At 49.6% G+C, this 12,497-nt stretch overlaps 1 protein-coding gene and 1 non-coding gene across 2 annotated transcripts in view; both read right to left on the reverse strand.

The window, feature by feature from the left end:
* TCF7L1 (transcription factor 7 like 1) overlaps nt 1-12,497 on the reverse strand; it is a 143,035-nt gene that overhangs the window by 66,874 nt on the left and 63,664 nt on the right. The window lies entirely within an intron of this gene.
* Nucleotides 6,202-6,305, reverse strand: LOC116285933 (U6 spliceosomal RNA). The gene has a single exon (XR_004195701.1). It is a non-coding gene; the product is annotated as a U6 spliceosomal RNA (small nuclear RNA).

Here is a 12,497-nt window from a genome sequence, read left to right on the forward strand (position 1 = left end):
TGCACAAGGAGACAAACTAGATGGCTTAAAATTTTTGTTCTTTCAACTCAAACATTTAATGGTTCTACGATACCATAAAAACCTGTGAAAAATTCGTTTTACTTCAGCCCTAGACAAAACTGGGATTCATAAGCTGATCCTCAATCATCAAAAACAAAACGAAATGGAAAACAAAAAACAAAGGTTCCATCTTCATTATTTAAGGAGTCAGAAAAGCGTAGGATGCATTTTAGAACAGTTCCATCAAAAACGGCTAAAGTTAATTTCAGCATTTTGAAAAGCAAGCATTTACTGTCTGGAGAACCAAATTTCTTAAGGGATAAAAGGCAGAGATACATGAAATTTTTACCCCATAAATACACAGTGAACACTCTCGGGTACCCTTTCTAGGCGTGGGGAGAGAGGAACACCATTTCTGATCCCAAGGAATTCATGATCTAATGGAGGAGATAGACGAGAAAAATAACTGTTTTAATATAAACTGATTGGTGCTATTTAATGCTAGTATGGGCTTTTTGGGGAAGGGGACAGAAGTCAATCACGATCAAGAACAGGAAGTTGATGTGGTTGCCAGTGGGGAGGTGGGGTGGGAAGGGACAGACTGGAAGTTCAAGATTTGTAGATACTGACAGGTATATATAGAATATATAAACAAGCTTATACTGTATAGCACAGGGAAATACATATATATATATATATATATATATATACACACACACACACATACACACACACAAGATCTTGTAGTAGCTCACGGTGAAAAAGAATATGAAAATGAATATATGTATGTTCATGTATGACTGAAAAATTGTGCTGTGCCCCAGAAATTGACACAACACTGTAAACTGACTATAACTCAATAAAATTAAAAAGAATAGGAAGCTGACGGGCTTATCTGGTCCAGCCACTGGTGAACATGTACTGAGGCGTGAATACGCCCATAAAGCATCAGCTTCTTCTAAGACGACATCAGTGTCTGGAAGTGTTTAGAGCAGGGGTGCCTACGCCACGTGTCATGAGGTTCACCTTCTGAATGAAGATGGGCAGCCTCTGAAGACTCCTGACCAATCTCCTGCGTTCTCGGGACAAGAGGGTCACTGAGACGAAGGGGCTCTCTCCCGTCTCCAGGGGGCTTCCCATCACTGGAACGGAAGGCAGGCTAGCGGGACCCCGACTACTCCTAGACCTGCTGCTTGGTGTTGTCCCGCAGGGTTTGGCCCACATACCCCCTTGCCAGGGCCACCCCTCACCCCTCCAAGCCTGAGCCGCTCCTCTCACAGGTATTCCACCTGATGTTTTATTCTGCTTTGTCAGTATCGTAAGGACTGGTTTTCCTGTTTGTTCCCCTGCAATTCAAGCTCCCACGGGCTGGGACCCTGTCATGTTCTACTTGGTAACCACAGAAGGTGTTCAGTCATTGTTAAATGGATGGACGGACGCATGCACCCCAGGCATTCTTCCAAAGCGGGCAGGGAGGGCGTTGATACTGCTGCTCTGATTAATTTCACAACATGCACACATCCTAGAAGCATAAGAAAGCATGGAAAATGTCTGTGGGCTGGTGTGTTTGTTTGGATTGGTTTTCTTTTCTGAGGAGGGTAAAAGGAGCGGAGTTAACATCACTAACCACTCACTGAAAGTTGTTTGGAATCCACCATTTCCGAAAACTCCCAGCACAGCAGGATGCGAGGTTCCCAGATGGCAAGTGGGCTGTCGGGTCTTCACGGGCAACGGAAATGGCAAATTGCATTTTGCACAGTCACATACCTTCTCAGCAGATCCCAACTATTATTTCCGCACCAGTCAAGTAATTCAAGGGCGGGAGTGGCGCGTAGATAAATGGTGCCCGGAGCGGGGGAGGGGGTGAGGGGAAGGCTGGGCAGAGAGGGTTCAAACTTGCCCACAGTTTGTTAGTTTCCTTTCATCCCTTCTGAATAAAATCTGCATTCCTTTTCTCCCAGAAGGGCAGCCCTGCTCCCCACCTAACACAGCCCTGAATGTGGTGGATTCCGCGCCCCTGAAGCCGAGGTCCGCAAGGAAGCTGAACGCAGGCCAGTGTTAGCGCAGGAGAGAAAGGGAGATTGTCCCCCTGGCCAAGCTCAAACATTTCATTCTCTTCCTAGGCCTCAAAACCCTAATTTGACCACAAAAACCTGGCCTCTGGTGTTTCTGTTATGAGTATCGGATTCCTCCGGCTGAACTTGGCTGTTCACTGCCTGAACAAATTACATTAACAATACAGAGAAATGTATACAGGGCCTTAAAAACACTGCTGAGCAGGGACCAAAACAAAGGCGGTGGTGTCCTAGCAACCAGCCTCACCCCCCAGCAGCCTCCGGCCCTGCCAGGGATTGTAAGCCATTCAGCTCCTCTCTTCTCTGCAAACAATTAGGGACAGAGAAGTCACAATTACAGATGGGATTTACAGCCAGAGGAGCAATCTATAAATCACGGAGCTCCCACCCCCAGCCATTCCCAGCCAGATAATCAGAGCCAGATGTTCGTCACAGCTGCTTCAGCGCGGGTACACTGCTGTCCAACTCGACCATGCCCCTGCTCTGAGAACCGGCAGAGGCTGCAGCCAGAGAATCCGGCCAAGCCAGAGGGGGCCTCTGCACCCTGGAGCCGGCCCAACTGTAGGAAAAGTTGGGTCGTGTGGGAACCGTTTGGTAAAGCGACCGCAGAGATGCCCGGCACTCTCCTTGGTGAGCACGGTGGCTCCCGGACTTCCCGCGGACTTTGCACAATTTGGTGACAGTGGCCATTAGCAGCAGCGGCAGCATTAACATTCATTATCACTTGTGAAGCACTGAGCATCCAGCGAGGACTTCACAGGTCCTCCCTCACTGCGGAGCACTCCTGAAAGATCAGCCAAGTCACAGAGCAAGAAACTGAGCCCTGGAGAGGGCAACGGTTTTCGAGAAGGTCCCAGGGCCAGTAAGAAGCAGGGCACAACTCAAAGCCGGGTCAGCTTGAAACTGATGCCCAGTCATCTCGTTAAATCGTGGAGCAATGGAGACTCTGATTCAGGATTTGGGTTGGCAGTTTCCAAATTACTCTCTTGACTGTCAGACTTGGAAGAGACTCGCGTTCTTTACTTTATTCCTTTATAGTGGCCGTAGTTTAAAACTTCTGGACTGAACCAAGTCAAATTGTTAGGATCTGGGGCCACGGGACAGCAAACTCCAAGGGTAGGAAAAGCCAGACTATTCAAATATTGCCAAGTGCTTTTCTTCACAGCTCTCCTTTTATGCACATTTTAAATTTTTTGAGATAACGTACACACAATGATGAGCACACATCTTCAATGTACAGACCAATTAATTTTTACATATGTATAAACCCCTGTAACCAACAGTAGATCAAGATATGGAACATTCTAGAACCCATTCTAGAAGTTTCTCATATGTCCCCTCCCAGGCATTACTCCTTTGCCTCTAAAGTAGCCACTATTCTGATCTTCATCGTCAGACATTTTTGCCTCTTTCTGAGCAAATGGAATCATAGAGCGTGTCTCTGGTGTAAAGATGCACCTTTTGAGCAGTCTGGGTTATTCTCAGGGTGAAACCCACACTCCCAAGTAAAAACTACCAACAATGCCAATAACCCATAATGAAAAAGAATATGAAAAAGAACATATATTTATATATGTATAACTGAATCATTATGCTGTACACCAGAAACTCACACAACATTGTAAATCAACTATATTTCAATGAAAAAATCAAAACCAAAACTACCAAGAATGAAAACTTGACATTGCATTACAGTCCTGTCCGCTACACCAGCTTTGCTCTGTAAGGCAATCCCGTGGCATTTGCAATTCCTCTTCCCAGGACCCTGCTCATGGCGCCTAAGATGCCCTGTCCTCAAGGGGCAAACAAGCCCCTGGCCATCTGTCTTCGAGCACTGCCAGTAACTGAATCTGGTAGTAACAAGCTGTGTTTACCCCACTTGTCACCCTCATCCTTCACCCGCTGACAGCCACCATCTTTCACTCCACAGGAAGTGCAGCGGGGCACGGAGGATGTGGCCGGGGCTCTTCATGGGAGGAGCAGGATGACACCGGCTGGAATGTCTGGGCTCCGAGTGCCCTCTGGGTTTGGGCTGTCCCTCACCCTTCTCACCACCCCAGTAGGAGCCCTCCCACCAGCGCATGAAGAGGCTGCCCACTCGCCACACACGCACATGGGCTCCCTGCAGGGTTGGGACTTTCACTCAGAAGTCTAGGCAGGAAAGCCACCAGGCCTGGGGGTGGGCATGGGGTTGCAAGAAGTTGCGGTGGAGATGATGTAAAGAGGCCAGCACAACAGGAAGACGTCCTGAGCAAAGCACCGGGAGGGAGGGGCAGGATTTTCCTTTCTTGGCTTTCTCCGCCGCAGTCTTGACCTCCCCCAGAAGTGCACTGCTGCTCACCTTAACTCCTTGGCGCCGCCCCAACTTCCCTTCCCAGGGTGGTTATTTTTAGCTGCGCTCAGCACCTGTTTGTTTCCATGACTGTTTTAAAATTCTAAATCTGTTGGCACACTGGGACACAGGGCTCTCCAAGGGATCTAATGCTGCCAGCCGGAAGTGGCGGATCCTCAGGAATTCATTCTCTTGTCCAAGCGTTTATGGCTGACACATAAATGCAGTGACGCTCCCTTCCAAATAAAACAGCGGGGCAAGGGACTCCACAGAGGGTATTTTGGGGTATGACTTCTAGATGCAAGAGACGATCGAAGGGGTACGAACAGGGGAAGTGTGGCGTGTTCTTGGTTTGTAGGCCTGTGTCTGCTGATCTGTGATGAGGACCCCTAGGAAATTTCAGAACTTGAAAATTGACACAGATGCAGGCCACTCTCAAGGTCAGCGTTTCCAAGCCCGGTGCAGTCTTCTGTCACTGCCGCTCGGGTCCAAAAAGGAGCCGGGGCCCATCCACACACCCGGCCCTCAAAGCCCTCCCCTGCCCCCGGCACACGGGGAGACTGGAGGCTTCCCATTCAAGGCGTCTCCTGGGCGCTCCAGTCTCAGCAGACACACCCTCCTTCCACCTCGGCCCCTTCTGGGACTCCTCCTGGAGCCAAACATTCTCTGCTGCTGAGAGACAAGTTTTGTCCTGTTCTAGTCCTGGGGGTTTCTAAAGGCCAGTCTGTTTCCTAACCTGGTAACTGACACGGGAGACCCTTCCTGTAAGTCTGTTTGGACCGCACGGTGACCCTGACACCACAGCCTGCTCAGCGGGTGGTGTTCGGATCCAAAGGAGGAATGCCTGTACCCAACCTGTGAGTGAGCACATCCTTCCTCGGGGCTGAAGGTGTGAGGAGCACCTGGGCCCAAAACCTTGTGCAAGTCACACGGGAGCAGGTGAGAAAGCTCTCGGTGGCAGTGGAAGGAAGATTGTATGTGGGTCTGCAGCCACTCAAAGCAGCCTGCACATTCCTGCTTCCAAGCTTTGGCTCTTGCTGTTCCCCGGCCCGGCATCCTCTCCTTCCTCTCCCAGTTCAGACTCAATTCAAAAGACAACTCAAAAAAACATCAAGACCTCAGATTGCAATGAGCCGTCCTTTCTCGGAACCAGGGGTCAAACACGTGAACACTTCTCAGGGCCAGGCGGAGAGTAGTCGTGATAATAAACAGAAACCATGATAATAATCATCCCGTGCGGCAGGCACCGTCACTGCCAGGATGTACAGAGAGGTCAGGTAACCTGCTCAAGGTCATGGCCGATGCTAAGTGGTGGGGCCAGGGTTTGAACCCAGCCCTGCTTGTGGCCCCAACCAAACACAGCTCTGCAGGAGGAGTGGGCGTGGAAACCGGGAGGGAGGGAGGCCGCCAACTGTCACCCCGCAGGAATTTGAGCCCAGCCTTGCTACACCTCTGATTTTTCAAGAGAAGCTTGAAGTTGGGGTTTTTATATGATTTTTTTTTTGCTTGTCTGATGATCAGAACGCTTATTTTTTATTTTATTTATTTTTTTAATGCTGGTTTATTTTAGGTTATGTTTTTCAAGTTTCTCCAATTGTCTAGTTTCCTTCTTTTTTTCATTGAGGTACAGTCGATTTACAATGTTGTGTCAATTTCTGGTGTACTGTGGAGTGATTCAGTCATACACATATATTCCTTTTCATAGTCTTTTTCATTACAGGCTGTTACAAGGTATTGGATACAGTTCCCTGTGCTCTACAGCAGGACCTTGCTGTTTCTCTATTTTACACACAGAAAAACATGGGGTGTTTCACACATTTGCGTGTCATCCTCGCGCAGGGACCACGCTGATCTCTGTATCGTTCGAATTTCAGTATATGTGTTGCCAAAGCGAGCACCGACAATTTCAAGCTTTGCAAAATCTCCGTACCAGCCCCAAGTCATGTCTGAAACGGGACTGGGCCAGTGGGCACAGGCCATGCCTGCCGGGAATAACGCCTCCGACCCCTAAGCCGGCACCGCTCCGTGGGGTCTCTCCTTGCAGGCCTGGAGTCCCGATGTTTGTGGTTGCAGAGAGCCCTCCTTCCCTAAATCACAAGCTAAGCGAGGACAGAGAGCAGGTCTTACAGGCCATCGTGTTTCGTGAAACCCTGCACGGCCTCTCGTCCTTCTGGGGAGAACAGGGGAGAGCCTGACTGTCTAGAAACCCTAATATGTGCCAACACTTGTTCTAGATTCTTCTATATATCGGCTTATGTAATCCTCATTCTTTCTAAACAAAGGAAGACCCTGAAGGGTTAAGAGGCATTGAGTCTCTTACTAAAAGTCTCAGGCGGTGGTGGCAGCCCCATGCCCACTCCCTCCAGCTCCCTCCAGCTCCCTCCAGCTCCCTCCAGCTCCTTCCAGCTCACGGAGCAGTTGTAAATCAAGGTCGATGCGCTCTATCTCTGTGGTTCCAGGCAGGGAAATCAATTCTTACATTAATGAATGAGGGAACTGTTTATGTTCGAAAAGCTCTCAGTAAATAATAAAGCACTTGGCTCCCTGGTCACCTAAGTTCTCAGAGCTCTCAGGGCTACGTCGTCTGCCTCGAGGACTGGACACTGCCCTGGAGACAAAGGCTTGTTCAGTGATGTTGGCTAAATCTCCAGGGGTGGGGGTCCCAGAGTGGAAAAGCAAAGTGTCTCGGGGGACAGGCCCCTCGTGCTGTGTGGCCAAAGGCAGCGCAGGGTGGAGGGGAGCCTTGCGTGGCCCCCTGGGGCCAGTCTCCTTGCTTCTCCACACTCAAGTCTCCCACCTGTCAGATGGGGGCGATGAGCTCGGTGCTGACCGTGCTCACCGCTTCACAGGGCTGTTGTGCGTGTTCAGGGCCCTGTCTGGCCTGTGGCAACCCCTCCAGAGTGGTGGTGTTAAGAGCCCTGTTGATGCATCTCTGTCACCCCCATGGAACGAAGAGGCCCAGCAGACAAGGACAGGGTGTCAGGACCAACCTGGATGAACCCAGCCCTCCACATTGCCACCGGATGCTTCCTTCCATGGCCCAGTGAAAACTCCTCCGGGTGTCTCGGCTGTGGCTCATGGTTTATGGTGGGTTTCCCTGGACCCTCTTGGGCTTCCACGTAGCAATCAGCAAACCATGATTGTCTTCCAATCTACTGTCTTGGCTGCCACACCCATGTAACCCTTCTCTCCCTCCCCAGCTCTCCGCACTTGTCATTTCCTCAAAGGAGAAGGCCCGTCTGTCTTGTCTACCTGGCAGCGACTCCAAGGCACCGCTGGAGATGCCTGCCTAGGGGAGACCCTGTAGGGCTCAGCCTGGGTAGGTCCAAAGCCTCCCCAGCAGGGCAGGCAGCTCCTGGGAGAAGCCAGAAGGGAGATGGGGACACTCAGCGTGTGTGGAGAAGGGGGCAGGCAGGAGGGGGGACCTCCTAGGAGGCAAGGGGAGGGGCAGAGCTGACATCACCATAAGGAAGCAGTAATGGTCACACGGCTGGGAGGGTCCCCCACCAGGTCTGACACAGTGCTAGGATCCAAGAAGTAATGTTGAATCAACACTGATCTGTGAAGATTGTGTCCTGTCTCCACGGGCACAACCCAGGACAGGTCCTTCTAGACTCTCGCCTTCTCCAGGATTTTAGGTATATGGAGACTGAAACGCCTCCTCTCTTACAAGGGACATTCATGTCTCAAATGGAGATCCCTTCAAAGAAGGCAAGTGGGTTTCCCAACCCGTCAACGTTGTTGGTTTTTCCTGTCTGGAGCCCCCACCCAGGTCTGCTAAGTAGCCTCCGCAGGACTGGACCTATTGGACACATTTGGGGGAAGAAATCATCCATAATTCGGAAATGCAACAGCTGCAGCAGTAGGTTTCTGTGCAAAGGCGTTGCTTCCATTACCTACTCCCTGTGTCGGCCCTGGAGACAGCCTTTCCATCTCGAGGCCGCACCTTCTGCCCCTTGGGATGACCCAGGAATCTGCATTTCAACAAGCAGCTGGGATGATTCTGAAGCAGGGTTCCCTGGACCACACTTCGAGAATCACTGTCCTGACGGTTCTGCAGCTTTGAAGCCCCTGAGCATCTTCCCTGGAGCTCCCCGCTCCCTCCTCTGACCCAAGAGGCCCACCCGGACATTCAGAGCTGAAGCAGCTCCCTTTGGGAGCACAGGCAGTGGGCAGACGGCAGGAGAAGAAGCAGGCTGGCCAGCAACTCCTGGCGCTGCAGCCCCCACCCCCAACCACGGAGGATGCACGGAGCTAAGTCTCCTCGTCTCATTCATGTGCCCAGAGAGAACAGCGCCATTGGCTTCTCAGAGCCTCACGCAAAAAAAGGAGAAGCTATACTTGTGGGCCCTACACTGGGGTCCCCAGTCGCCCTCCTGCTTTGGGCTGTTGCCTGGGGACTGACTTCCTTATTCACGCCCCAGGTCTCTCCTGGGTGGCCTGGATGCACACATCACCTGTCCCGCTTGGCAAAAGCTCTCCTAACCAGACCACCTGTTTACCTGTTCACCCAGTGGTACATTTTAGATTCAGAGAACTATCTGCCCCTGTTTTTCAATGACTACTGTAAAATCCGTAAAATACACGGAGGAAAAAGAAATCAATGACATTACACATGGGGCCGAACCTGCAGGCCCAGATTACTTGGACAGAGTCGCCTTCTTACTGATTTCGTGTTGATTCCCAAGGGGAAGAAGAAAAAAGTTCAACTTTCTTTTAATAATGAGTCACTTCCTCAAGATAATAAAAAATGAACTGAAGATAGCAAAAATGTGGCCCATAAACATCTTTTTTTTTTTCTTCCTGGAATTGTCCCTTCCACAAAAAAGGGAGATCCTACCATTCCAAAGGCTCTCCGTCCACTGGACTCTGTGTGCGCTCCTCCCTCGGTATCCACAGAGGATTGGTTTTAGAACCAAAATCCATGGATGCTCAAGTCCCTCACATGAAACGGCGTATTCGCACACTCTGATTCATCTCTAGACGACTTGTAATAGCTAATACAACGTCAGTGTTATTATATAGTATATATAGTATATAGCACAAATATATAATATATATATATTTAGCACAAATAATAGCACAAATAGTTGTCACTGTGCGGTGAATTCAAGTTTTGCTTTTTGGAGCTCTCTGGAATTCTTTCTCCCCCCCCCCCCCCGAATATTTTCGACCCGCAGTTGGTCAAATCCCCTGCTCGGAACCTGCGGATGAGGAAGGCCAACTATATTCGGCTCCAGACACGTGGAAAACTAAAGCTGCGTGTGTGACAAGACAAACACATACCTAGAAGCCACCTGGAGAACACGGAATGGTAAGAATTTAGCTCTTCAACGAGGAATTCGATATGGCTCGCCCCTCACCTCCTCCAAGTCTCTGTTCAAGCGTCGCCTCTGTGAGGCCTGTCCTGACGCCACCGTTCAACAGCATCGCCGTCTTTCCTCTCCACGCGTCTTGCTCTGCTTTATTTTCCTCATCAACACCTGACACACAGTGTCACTGTGCTCACTGTCTCCGCCCCCCCCAGCCAGAAGAACTTGAGAGCTAACCTCTTCCACATTGCTATATGCCCAGTCCCTCGAAAGTGCCTGCCAGGTCAATGGACCCAGTGAAGGACCCCATCATCTGCCCATCAGTCCATCCACCACCCTCCCCAAACATCCACCCACATGATCTAGACGCCACGATGGATGTTATGTAACGGGAGAGAGACAGACACAAAACAGACGTGGGTTTTTGCTTCTGGAGGGACAGACCCCAGGCAGATGTGTGCACACAAAATACAAAGCTCTGTTTGAGATAAGCGCCTGAAAAGGACAGGCGAGGGGCTATGAGAACGCAAAGCACAGGACCGATTTCAGGTTAGGGGATCAGGGAGGTTCCCCAAAGAAGGTGGCACGTAAGCTGAGACCTGGAGGCCGAGGGGGGTGCCCAGGTGCAGAGTGGAGTGAAAGGGACGCAGTCAGGACGGTCCAGGATGGGAGGAGCTTGGTGGACGTGAGTGAGGAAGACACGGGCATGAAGGACAAGAAGGCGTCCACCCACATCAGGCAGACAGACGGGCGGTGACCTGGAATTCAATCAGTGCCAGTCAAGCATCGACTCTGCTTACAGGATTTATAGAAGCAGGGAATAGACAACGCGAAGTGTCTGTTCTCACACCAATCATAAAAGAGGACTAAAATTCATTATCAAAATATGGGCTGAAACCCCCCATTTGTTTCTGCCTCAGCGAAGGTACTTCTTAAATGTCTGAGAAAACCTTGGAATGAGGAGTCAATGTGGCTAAAACATTTTTCGGTCAAAGAATCCACCCCCCTCCCACCTTTCCCCTCCTTGTTCAGAATGACGTTTCTGGCTGGAGAGTGGAGTCAACATTCAGGTTTAGGGAACCGAATTCAATGTGCGTAGTCTTAAAGACAAATCCTTACTTAGAAGGCTGGGTTTTCTTTTTCACTAGAGCAAAATATTTCTTATTTTTTGTTTCCTGGGGTTAATTTTCTCCTCCTAAAATTACAACACATGCAACAATTTAATTTGCATAAAATGAAAGAGGATCTCCTTCTTGAACTATTAGCTCCCTCTAGGGAGGCATTAACTCTGGATTCCCGGCACCACGATTAGTGCCTGGCCCAGGAAAGAGCCTGAAAACAAGTTTAATGAGATGAAGGAACCTCAGTTTAAAGACTTCGCCTGGTCTGGTTTAGCACAAATCCTGCTCTCAGTCCGGTGCCTGCCTCAAGCTAGCTGTGGGATTACAAGCTCTGGAACTGATTTTCCAGAACATTACATGAAATGATGCCTTCTGAAGAGCACCCATTCTGAAGCCCGGGACTTGGCAGTCAATCAATAAGTGGCGGGGATCCCTGTTTGGTCCCCAAAATGCAAATAGAACCATGACTGTTCTTGTAACTTTTGCACTGTCATCTTCAGTGTTTTCTAGCAGAATCTTTAGTTGGCACAAAACCGCTAACCCATTGACACATTCTGTGGTCACACAGCCCCACCGGGCCAGGGAGGAATGCAGAGCCTGTCTGGTCAAAAACTAACGCACAAGGTCTCAGTGATACAAAGGGCCACCAACAAGGCAAGTCAGTATTGTGCAGGTGCGAGAAAGGCCACCAACTTTCCCACAAGGTGGAAGCAATTCCAACAGATGGCTTACCCTCAGGCCACATGCCCTCATTTTCCACCAGGGCCTCTGCCCCAAACCCTCCGGGCAGAGGACAGGAGCCCGACAGGAGCAAATTAATGCCCCCAGGTGGCTGTGCCTTCCTTCACTTGGAACTGTCTTTCTTTGTCATTATTAATAAAAGGTTGGCTGTGCACTTCAAACCAAGAAAAGGAAGCATCCAAGCGGATGACTGTCCTTATCAATGACTTATCATTTCCAGCCTCCAACTAAAGTGATACCGTTTAATTTTTACATGAAGTCTACTGTTTTAAAAACCCATAGGAGCTGGAAAAACCACTTGGAAATTATTATATGAAAAAAATGGAATAAAGGACATGAGCCGGGGGAAGGGTATAGCTCAGTGGTACAGAGCATGCTTAGCATGCATGAGGTCCCATGTTCAATCCCCAGTACCTCCACTAAAATAACTAACTAAATAAATACACCTAATTACCTCTCCCCAGCAAAACAAAACAAACCGGGGGAAAAAATAAAAGGACAGGAGCTGACATACACTCCATACACTCCTGTCTGCTGCTCCCAACCTCTTCTGTCAATATATCCAGCGCCCCGGATGCACAGGCACACACAATCTGTCCTTACATGAATGCATCATTTCAAGACTCGAAATACTCAGCCTGTGGTTGACAGTGGCCCCTACAGAGGTGTGCAGCCTCTGCTGCAGGAAAAAACAAAGGTTTTTAATGCACATCTTTCCTGCTGCCCTCAGCTCCAGGCCAGCTCTGCCCTGAGAGGGAGACAGAAAAAGTAAACCACCTTTAAGGGGGGCTTTGTTTGATATTGGCTTTTAAAATATCCTTGTTTTTCAATTTACAAAGTCAATATACACATATTACCTTCAGACAACCTGAAACAGGACTCAAATTTAGGAAGCGGAAAGTTCTCCCAACCCTGT

Source organism: Vicugna pacos, chromosome 28 (assembly GCF_048564905.1).
Source record: "Vicugna pacos chromosome 28, VicPac4, whole genome shotgun sequence".
NCBI classification, from domain to species: domain Eukaryota; kingdom Metazoa; phylum Chordata; class Mammalia; order Artiodactyla; family Camelidae; genus Vicugna; species Vicugna pacos.